General features: G+C 42.5%; 1 long non-coding RNA gene across 1 annotated transcript; it reads left to right on the top strand.

Moving 5' to 3' along the window:
• The first annotated feature begins 3,021 nt into the window (after positions 1-3,021).
• Positions 3,022-9,144, top strand: LOC146968556 (uncharacterized). The gene is made up of 3 exons (XR_015034233.1): positions 3,022-3,063; positions 3,494-3,613; positions 8,821-9,144. It is a non-coding gene; the product is annotated as an uncharacterized LOC146968556 (long non-coding RNA).
• Positions 9,145-11,754: the final 2,610 nt, after the last annotated feature.

Below are 11,754 nucleotides of genomic sequence, written 5' to 3'. Positions count from 1 at the left end.
GGAGAGATGGTGCTGGGAAACCGGGCAAAGTATAAAAGAGAGTTTCACAATGGTTATGGTCTTTGTTTATCTGATTCTGTAGATGGCTAGCACGAGAGGTTGGTTTTTCTGGTTGGTGAAAGCTGTGCCAACATTTGGAACCCATGCTCCTGTTCAGTACATGTAGGGAGGGGCACTAGCTGTGTCTTACTAACCCTTTTGTTTTTGTTTTCTTTCTTTTTTCTTTTGCAAACCTTCCAGTGCACTCTATAACTGTCTAGGTGGCTTTTGGCTCGGCTGGCTAAGAGTCAACCAGGTTACTGGGCTATGTGCTTAATTTATCCCACCACTGGCCTGCATGAAGACTAGAGTTGAGTGAGTCAGTTGGCATAGGTTAGGCAGTCAGCTAGAGGAATATGGTTCCATATGAAAACAGCCTTTCACAGGGTTCATACGTTTTGAAAAACCTGGAAAAGTCATGGAATTTGAAAATGTCATTTTCCAGGCCTGGAAAAGTCTTGGAAACATAAATTCACCCCAAAAGTTTTGGAAAAGTCATGGAATTCTTTTTTTTTTAATGATAACATTTAGTAATAACAGTCTATAAGGTTGATTTTAAAACTGATCAATAAATATTTCGTATCGAAAAGTGTCGCGCATTGATCAGCCTCGTTCTTGTCAGGTCACGTGACGTGCATAGCAAGGTGCAGCTCGGATCGAGTGGCAACATGCTCCAACAGTTTAGCTCGCAAAGATGCCAGGAAGGTGATCATTCAACAATATTTGGCTGCACACAGTGTCCTCCGTCTTCTCCAGCCATAAATACTTCAAAGGCAAAGCTAAATGTGTCGTATGCAGTAAGACAACCCTGGCCTGCCTGCGCGTATGAGCCCGGTGACGTGACTCAGTCACTCGCTTCTTTTTACAGTCTATGGTGACTCGCTGGAGGCAGATACGCCAAGTTGCGCTGGGTCTCCTGCCGCTGTTGACATTCGGCATGAGCGGACCTGTTCGTCCGAGTGGCCGTGGTCCGAGTGGACGTGGCGGCGCGCATTCGGTTTCGTTTCTTTTTCTTTCTTTTTTTTCCCCCCCGTGCGTGTCCGCGGCGCACCGCTGCACATCGCTGCACGGACATGCCACCCCCCCCCCACAGCAGACGAAACGGGCCCTTGAATGGCTAGTCCAGACCCTTGATTTAAAATATGAGATACAGTTTAAGTGAAGGAAGAAAAAAGCAGTCGCTCAACTCATAGCCTTGATGTAGAAAAAATATATATAATTTATTAAAAATGGACCGACGTTTCGACCTCACACAGGTCTTCCTCAGGGTGTACTGATACAGTTTAAGGAAATTCATCTTTCTAACACATGGTGTCACTGTTGGATGTCTGCACAGTGCTAGACTGAGGTGGTGGAGGTGATCAGTCCTCATGTGGCCCTGAATCTGAATCTGATCTGGTTGAAGGGCAAAAAATACCCAGGAGTTACCTGGGGTAGTTCTGACAGATTTACTGTTCGTTTATTTTTTAGGCCCCTCGTCTAAGAAAAGGCCGGACAGAACGGACTCCAACTCCAGAAGCAGCGTTAACATCAACCAGCTCACTGTGCAAGGAGAAAATAGAAGATGATCCCCTCAACAGTACTGAAGCCACAGAACCTGAACCACTGAGGTTTATCAGACCAGGACAGAAACAACTGGACTCTGTAAAGCAGCTTCTCTTCTCCCCATGGAAACCATAGTAACTGGGCCCAGTTTGTTCACCTTCCCCACATTAAATGTGGTCGCTTCTGGATCATGTACAACTACTGACTCGTGACTCCTCCTCTACACATGATCATAACTAGTGCTGACTGTGCACTTCTTAATTTCATGACTCATGAAGATTACTTGTTTTGATAGAACACTTTATTTTTTTAATCATTTGGATTTCAATTAGATTTTTTGCATCATTCATTTCCTCAGTTCTGTTGTTTGTTTGTTTTTTTACAGATTTTAAAAATTGTTCAAAAATAATTTTGATAAAGATTTTTGATAAAGGGAAGGGAAAGGATTTTTGAAGTGTGTGTGTGTGTGTGTGTGTGTGTGTGTGTGATAATTTTTAAGGTCAGTCCATCACCATTTGCTAGCTGTGCACGCATTTGTGCGCATTCGTAGAATGTGTGCTGCAGCACTGAGGAAATCTCTTGTAAGACTTTACCCGGCAACAAGGAACACTATTTTCCGATTGGCTGACAGGTCGTTAATTCAAGACAGTGTGTGGATGGACTGAGCAGAGCAGTCAGCCTTTGCATTATCCATTCATAGATTACCAATTTATGTGCTCTGAGTTTAATCACTTTTCAGTGTGAGAAATGTCATTTGTAAGAGTGTGAACCTTTTAAAATGCATCTTTCTCACACTCGGTACATGAGACTTAAGAGCCCTGGTGTTTTTATGATCCTCATTATCTTGATCAGCTGAACCTTGGACCTCAGACTTCATGTGTGAGCAATCGATCTGCTATATAAACTTTGAGTAGTCAAGACAAAACACAGACACACTCTCACAGGTGAAAACAAGCACTCCAGATACATTGCTCTATAACAATAAGCCACTTGTTTTGGCCTCACATGACAGACAGCGAGACAAAAGACGTCAGGAGGTCGATCTCAACTTAGACACTATGTGATGTCCCTCCCTAAAATTCAGAATGTATCGTTCACGCAGTTTAACATTTGCCAGCTTTTCCACATAATAAGGAAGTGTGTTGTATGTTGCTGAAGTAAGAGATTTTGGCAGGTATGGCGAATTTAGCCCATAAGAGTTGTTTTCAGTTCTTTTTGGGGCTCACACCATTAAACCCAGCAGATTTGCCTGTGTGGAGTCAGCTTTATTAAGTAAGCTTTATTCTCACCTGTTCAGATGGAGACGAGGGGGGATGGGGGGTGAAGTGGGGGGTTACCATCATACTGCAAAAGATTCTGGGGGTGAGCAGTGGTCAAACCAACTTCCTCAGTTCACTTCCTTAAATCTGCATAAAAAGTAGTAGTTCTGATTTTTTATTCAGTCAGAGTGAGGATGAACTCGGCGCTCTGTCCAATAAGGTTCGTATTGGCATATTCGCATTTTTGGGGTGCAACTTATAAAATCATTTATATGTTGAATCATTTTAAAAGCTATAGTTCAGTGCTCTGTACATAATGTCTAATCTATCTACTGATTAAATGATTAATTCAGTTTTGAATTACATTTCAGTGGCAACACATCTATTGTGAACTTTTTTTTACAGTATAAAAAATAAACTAATCAGGTGTTTAAGAAGCATTTTGTTAAAAAGTAAAACTTAAACCAACTCAGAGACTCAGGTAAATGTTGTAATTTCTCTCAGGAGACACTATTTTCATCATTTACATCATTTTGTGATTTGTCTTCTTGTTTCACCACTGACCTCAGTTTATACACATGAAGGCCCTTTATATGTATTTATATTCAACTCGAAAAAATCTTTTACAACTTTTTTTGTTTTGTTTTCAGAAACACAGGAAGCTGAATTCAGACAATCAATGATGGGCTCTTAATGATCAGTGATGGACTCCACTTGCATCATTCTCCCCCTCAATCTTGTCCATGTTCTTCTACTACAGTTATTTGGAGGTAATCTACATCCTTTACATGCACAGTACTAAGTAAACAGCTTCTAAACCAAACTCAGAAAAAACTGCAACATATTTAACGCCTTCAGTGAAGTGTGAATGATTTTAGGTTGGAGCTTCATTAAAACAGGGAATTTACAACTTCTGTTTTTATATTCTCTGGCATTAAAGAGGAACTATGCAGGATTTGTAGCTTAACTATGCTACATTTTTACTTTCATTGAACAGCTTTCGAGTAATTGTGATGGTTTAATAAATGTCTTAATTTGTTACGAGGGAGAATAGAGGCTCTCTGCCTTTTACCTAGCGTCTCTTGGTTGAAAACTAACCTTGCAAGATCAGAGCCTCCGACCCCATGTCCCAACTCTCGTCTCTGCGGCACCACGACACAAGCGCGCCCGCCACCCGTATTCCGTAATCTCTTGTTGATGACAGATTAAACAACACAAATATACACATCGTAACATCGTATATGATATATAACGTTATCCACCGCTCTATTGATTGAGACAGAAGTGACTGTAACAACTACCGTGGTATCTCTCTTCTAAGCACCAGAGTTACATTGAACACACTCCAGATTCTTGTAGAGAGGATCTACCCGGAATCACAGGCAGAGTTCAGAGCAGGGAGATCTACCATTGACATGAGACAACTGCAGGAGAAGTGCACAGAGCAGAGAAAACCACTCTACATGCCATTCATAGACCTGACAAAAGCTTTTGACCGTGTGAGCAGGAGTGGTCTCTTCCCGCTGGTTGAATGGATAGGAACATCAACGGAGGGAGTATACCTGCACACAAGAACTGACCTATTCAACCTCGCCCGTCTGAAAGCCAAAACAAACGTCAGGCCACACATCATCCAGGCCATGCTGTTTGCTGACGACACAGCAGTGGTAGCACACTACCAGGAGCATCTGCAAACCCTCATGGACCAGTTCACCCAAGCCTGCAAGGACTTCAGCTTGACCATCAGTCTAAGCAAAACCAAGACAATGGGGCAGGACACTGAAACCTCCCTCTCCATCACCATCAACAGTTTCACACTGGAAGCCATAAACCAGTCCCTCCAGGAATTCGCGATGTTGCGATCGCAACAATTAACGCAAATTCAGCCAATCCCCGCGAATGTTTTGCGATCTTGCAATTTTGTACAATCACCGCAACTTTTCCGCAAATTGGACCAATTGTCGGTTCTTTCCGTGAGTTACACAGCAGAGAGTGCGAGTCTGGACGGAGCGGTGGTTGAAAGTGAGTCCACGGAGGAACAGCGTGGCTGGGCTGACGGCAAGAAACTTGATACAACGCGCACAAAGTGATAAGTAAAGGAACACAAGCTGAGTTGAACGTGTTGAGTGTGTGAGTTGTCCTGGTTGACCACCCGAGCCTGTGTGTCAACACCGCAGCACTCGCCGAGGGGGAATCCAGTGAGTGCGCCACTGTAGGGCCGGAGCGGAGCAGCCGGCAGCCAGGTGCCCCTTCCCCCATCCTAAGGCCCTGGACTTGAGTAGCCACCCTCCCCTTTTTATTCAAAGACTGGACTGTTTTAATGGCATTTTAAAACAGTTCTTTTACCACGATTTTTAAACAGACATTTTAATTAAAAGTAATACAACTTTCAACTCTATGTAATTTTCCTGTGCCTTTCTTAACAAGTGGAAAATTGCTGGTATAACAGAACCTCACATTATTTTGTGACATTTCAAAATTTTCAATTTTCCTTTGATTTTTAATGATTCAGAACAAAACAGCACCTTTTTTCTTTTTGCAACTTTAGCTGTCTCCCGCAATTTAATTGCAACAAAAGCGCTTAAAACATTGCAACATGCACCACAATTCTTTTCAAAATGTGGCTGCAAAGTCAGGCATTTTAGGCCGCAACAATCACAAAAAAAAACCTGCGAAATCCTGGAGGGACTGATAAACTCTTTCACCCATCTTGGATCCACCGTCACTGACGACCTGTCACTCAACGCTGAACTCAGCAGCCACATCGGAAAAGCTGCCTCTGCATTCGGAAAGCTCACAGCGCAAGTATGGGACAATGGGAAGCTCACTATGGAGTTATTTTTGTCTCATAAATACCGTATTGACCCGAATATAAGACAATATTTTTTCCGTCAAAAAAAGTCTGAAAAAGACGGGTCGTCTTATATTCGGGGTCTAGATATTTATATATGCAAATCAGCGGGTGACACCAAACAACGTCTGTCCAAGCAAGTCAGGGCTTTTCTTCCTCTCACACTCACACACACTAGTGAGATGCAGCTGCATCTGAGAGGATGATTGCGCGTGTGTGCGCCAAGTGTGTGTGTGTGTGTTGCCCCTTCGCCACACAGCAGAGCGCTGCCACACAGTTACAGCTCAACTCGACTCGGTTTAGGTCCTTTTAATCACAGCTGACTCCTTCGCAGTTCCTCCGGGGGCGGGGTCGTCATATCACAGCGGCTACAGCCACGTTGTCACCGGGGACAGGGACACACCGGACGCGGAAGCGCCGAATAGCTGCAAAGCGCCGAGAAGCTGAGCCAGTTTCCTTTCGGGGTTCATGTTAAACGATTGTGTCGTTCACACACCAGACGTCCTGCAGTGATCGTTTCGGTGTCTGGTCTATTTTGTGCGCGAGCTGCGAGCGATTGCATCAAGCCGGGCAGGTCAAACAAAGAAACACGAGAGAATCCGCTCAACTTTCAAAATCAAAACAATTTTCAAAATAAAACACCGCAATTGATGCGTGTGCCTTTTTGTGTTTACAGAGCGCAAGAGAGATGGACACACACCTACACACATTCAGAGAGATCAGTGGGCGCTACAATCTACCAGAACGTTATTTCACAGATACTGAAAACATGATTTTAAAAAGATTAATTTTTTCTTTGATTTTGTCTGAAAAAGGTATTTTTCCAAAGACAGGTCTTGAAAAAGGGGGGTCGTCTTATATTCGGGGTCGTCTTATATTCGGGTCAATACGGTACTTGTAAATGCACAGAGGGTGATCTACAAATGTTCCTTGGTTTGCACATGTGTTTTGCTATCCACAAATACAAATGTCTAATTTGTAACTTGTATTTTGGTTTTTACAAATAAATGTGTATTTGTAAATATATTGTGTATTTGTAAATGTATAATTTTCTATTTGTAAAACAAAAAAGCCATTTGTAAAACCGAAAATTCTGTTTGTGAAGTGTGACTCTGCATTTGTGGATCACCAATCACACACACGCATCTCTTTCCTCAATGACGTATTTCTGAGACATTCCTGTCGAGATCCACACAGATCCACAAACACACAGCTGCTGATTCACAAAGGGCCGCTCTCCTCACCAGTAGGGGCAGTGTTGGCGAGTAGCTGAATTAAAACAAACGAAGAAGACTGCTACTGGCTTATCTCGAGAAATTATTTTAATTTCCACTGTTAATGCATCACTTTATTAAGTTTTCATATTTTTTCGTGCGATAAACTGTTTAGAGCCCCAATATGCGGCGCCTGAAGTTTGCTCCGCCGTTCGCGGTAGGCTACCACCGGACGAGCGGTCTATCACAGAGGCTACAGCCGGGCTGCTGTGGTGGTCGGCCGGCCGGCGAAGTCACGGCGTCTTCTCGGGGGAGAAAACAAGCACTTTAGTAAACCGGTTGTTGCCTCTGGATGAGCAGATCACCACAGAGGAAGCAGCCGGGGCTGCTGTGGTGGTTGGCCGGTTAAAGGGATAGTTCACCCTAGAATGATATTTCGCTCATTATCTACTCACCCTCATGTTGACTAAGGGCTGGAAGAAGTTTCAGATTCCTCCAAATCTCGCGTGATTTGCGCCGGCGTCAGCATGCGCAGTGCGGTTACTGCGAATCACGCGAGATTTGGACGGACCAGGAAGAGGAGCTTCGAGAAGCTTCCGCTACAAACAAGCTTAAAATATAGACTTATTTAATTTTTTTCGGGACAATTACGCAATTTGGGGCTTCAGCACAAGACGGACATTACATACGAGCATCATGGAGGTATTTGGATGTTTTTTTGTGTGTGTTTTTTTACGAAGAGCTCCGGTGTCCCTTTGCAACCGTTATATGGACATGCACTGCTATGCCGAGACCCCCTGTAACTCAGAGAAGCCACGGAGGAATCTGAAACTTCTTCCAGCCCTTAGTCAACATGAGGGTGAGTAGATAATGAGCGAAATATCATTCTAGGGTGAACTATCCCTTTAAGCCACGGCATCATTCCAGGGGAGAAACCAAGCCCCAACCCGGTTGCTGCCTCTGGATGAGCGGATCATCACAAAAGCAACAGCCGGGCTGCTGTGGTGGTCGGTCGGCAAATCTGCGTCGTCCTCCCAGGGGAGAAAAAGAGCCCATGAATCTACCGGCAGTTTTTTAGAGGTTTACCGCCGGCCCGATTAATTATTTTTAGGAGATAAATGTTGTCTCATTCAGTGGTGTAGTCTGTAGGCTATATCAACAAACAAAACTATTTCGTCTATGATGGGCTATGTACAGTCACCACTGCTACATCAATAAATAAATAAATGTTTTACAACTTTTACAACACACTTCACAAACAGAATTTTCAGTTTTACAAATGGCTTTTTTGTTTTTACAAATGGAAAATTATACATTTACAAATACCCAATATGTTTACAAATACACATTTATTTGTAAAAACCAAAATACAAGTTACAAATTAGACATTTGTATTTGTGGATAGCAAAACACGTGTGCAAACCAACGAACATTTGTAGACCACCCTCTGTGCGTTTACAAGCATTTATGAGACAAAAATAACTCCATAGCTCACCATCCACACAAAGGTACAAGTGTACATAGCATGTGTCATCAGCACACTCCCATATGGCACTGAAACCTGGACCCTATACTCGCACCAAGAGCAGCGGCTGACCACAACTTTTGCTGTAAACAAATGCACATGGCCAGGAGGAGGGTTAGCAAAACAGCGGAAAAGCGACCACACTTGCATAGTTCCTCTTTAAGTTGTAAATGTATGAATCTTTAGGTATCCACTTGCTGCAGGACTTTGAGAAACCAACCGTGCGAACTAAAGCAACATAACGAAGGGATTGATCTAATGGAGCCCTAATTATCAGGCTCATCAAGGAGGACGATTTAAAGCCTGATCTTCAATGTAGAGAGGATGTCACTTTCGAATTTAAAAACTGATGTAACCATGTTACTTTGTTTGTTCTTTCACCTGCAGCTCAGTCAAAGCTGGTTTGTTCACATCAACCAATCATAGCCTTCGTTGGTGATGATGTCGTTCTACCATGTCGCCTTGAACCTCCCATCAGTGCCTCTGGCAGGACAGTGATGTGGATCAAACCTGGTTTGGACCCAAAGTGGATCCATATTCACAAAGAAGGACTGAAGTTTTGGATTCAAAATCCATCTTATAAAAATCGAACTCGAGTGTTTGTGGAAGAACTTGAACGAGGAAACGTCTCGTTGAAAATTTACAGAGTTAAAGTGTCAGATGAAGGAAAATATATATGTCACCTTGAGTCAGTGCAGGGAGAAGCTTCTGTCCATCTCATTGTTGGTGAGTACAACTCTGTGTTGAGTTACTGAGTTGAACTTACTAACACCTCAATATTTAAAAGAGACTTTTCTCCTCTTGTCCCCAGGTTCAGTCGCCTCACCCGTCATACAGATTGTTGCCAGTAACAGGGGCTCATGGGAGTTACATTGTGAGTCTAAAGGCTGGTATCCAGAGCCTGAGCTGCTGTGGCTGGACGCTGAGGGAAAGCTGCTCTCTGCTGGACCGACAGAGACAGTCAGAGGTCCTGATGTCCTCTACACTGTCAGCAGCAGAGTGACTGTGGAGAAGAGACACAAGACCAACAACTTCACCTGTAGAGTCCAACAGAAGCTCATCAACCAGACCAGAGACACTCAGATTCACATCACAGGTAGAAATCTTCACAACCTTCTCCACTGGTTCTGTTACTGTCTAGAGACAAATTAATATAAATGTGTATATAAATAAACAACTGAAAACTATGCTGTTCTCTCATTTCAGTTCCTCTCATCCAGGACCCACATGGAAGTCCTGATATGTTTATTGGGCCTCTCATCGTGGTTGCTGCTTTTATTTTGTTTGGCACATTGCTGTGGTGCTGGCGTCAACATAAAAGGAAGAGAAGGACAACTTATGAAGAAAACACAATGGAAATGTCTTAACTCACGAATCAACCACCAAATATGAATATTTGTACAGTAGAGCATCAATGAGCTGATCTGGACATTTCATCACCAAATAATGTATTCTTGATTTGATCATGTAAATAAATTATGCATCATTTATTGTGTGAATAAATGTAAACACATCATTATATGGCCTGTTCCATTTTCTTTTTCTTTACAATCAGATAAATTATATGTTCATAGTAATTAATAATTTGAAAACTTTAAATAGGAAACAGAACAGTGAAATACAAATAAAATAGATAAGTAAGTCAAATGTAGAGTTAGGCGTTAAGTGTACAGCCACAAGAATACAAGTTAAAGCTGAAGTTCAATGCAAAATCAACACTTTTTCTTCTTGTATTCCTCACTTTCATGTTTTGTAATACTAACCCTAATCCACAAGGGGCTGCAGGAAGAAATGCTGCCTTGTTTCTTAATTCGTGTTTGTTTATTTGTATTTTCAGCCTAGTAAACCAACCAATCACTGTGAAGGGAAAGAAAAGCTACAGGAAGAACTTGACTCACATGACAGATGACATCATCACTAAACACTGATCCACTGGAGACATGTAACTTTATCAAAGTTAGAAATGGAAATTGCTTTTGGCTTTTCCCTGAGTCCCTTCATACTACAATAATATATTTACTACTGTTTATTGCCACCTAGTGGTGACATGGCTGTACTGCAAGTACACATATTTTTAAAATGCACCTCACCATACACGTCACAGCAGCTCCTCTTTATTATTAAAAGGACCTGTTCCCAGACATATTTGTCTTTAGAAGTAGTTTGGTGACCAAAAACTGAACCGTCTCTACCTAGAAGTTGAAAAATGGTTTTGCAGAAACTCAAAAAGAGTTTATGACAGTGGAAAACTCGAAGATGAAATTATGAAAACGAATTAGTTAATTATTAGTTCAATGTATTATTTTCAGTGTCTGTCATTAACATTGACTTGAAACGTTTTGTACCTTGCATTAAAGCAGATATCATCGGCACGGCCGTTTCGGCCAATGCTGTGTTCAAGGCAGGCTTTTGAAACCGTAAGTTACAGCTTCAAGTCACAACTACGACTTGGTAGCGTTCCAGGTAACCCGTAGCTCGTGTTTTTACCGTCCTGTTGTCTGTGAAAGTTCCCTATAACGGCCACTCGTAACTTCCGACCCGTGAACTCGTACCAGATCGAACCGGTATGACTTCACAGGAAGGAAAAACACAAAGTACGAGTTTCCTTGAACGCACCATGAGTTAGCAGCCCCCGCCCTTGTCAGGCATCAATTGGTCCTCGTGCTACGTCACCACATTCACGCGCATCCCTTGGCTGCACACACAGCCCTTCATGCCGTTCTCTCCCCTCATTGGATAACACTTGTATCCCACAAGGAAAATTTTCTCCTCGGGTTACAGCAGAGCAGAGTGACGGAGAGACTCGTGTTTAGGCTGAAATACTTCATGTAAGTGATTGCTGACAGAAAATAGGACTATTTAGGACTTATATTAACAAAAACATTCCACTGATATCTGCTTTAATATACTGTACACAGTATTTACAGTTTTTCTCAATTGCTAAAACACTAAACCCTGTTGTCTGAACCAAATTCTCATTTGCCTGAACCCACTGATTGAATCAGTCACTCTTTTGGCAAAACCATCAGCACTTTTCACCTGTTTAGACACATCTTACCAACACATTTTCATTGTGATGCACCTGTGTTGCATAATGCTGAGCACAGGTGGCAAAAGTCAAACACACGTAAAGCACAAGTTTCACCGGTTGAACACAACAACTCAAAATTGATAACACTTGTGTCCAATGATGTGAGTGCACATATACTGTAAGCTAGTTCAGGATGAAGTCCTTTGGCCTGATCCAGTACAGAGAAATTATGCTGTGGCTGAGTTAGTAAGATCAGCAACTTCACACCCAAAAAAACAGTCTGAGTCAGA

The sequence above is a fragment of the Trachurus japonicus genome, chromosome 18, assembly GCF_045865225.1.
Source record: "Trachurus japonicus isolate A0001 chromosome 18, Traja_1.0".
NCBI classification, from domain to species: Eukaryota; Metazoa; Chordata; class Actinopteri; order Carangiformes; family Carangidae; genus Trachurus; species Trachurus japonicus.
Note: the sequence above shows the minus strand (reverse complement) of the source record. Positions and strands in the feature narration are given on the sequence as shown.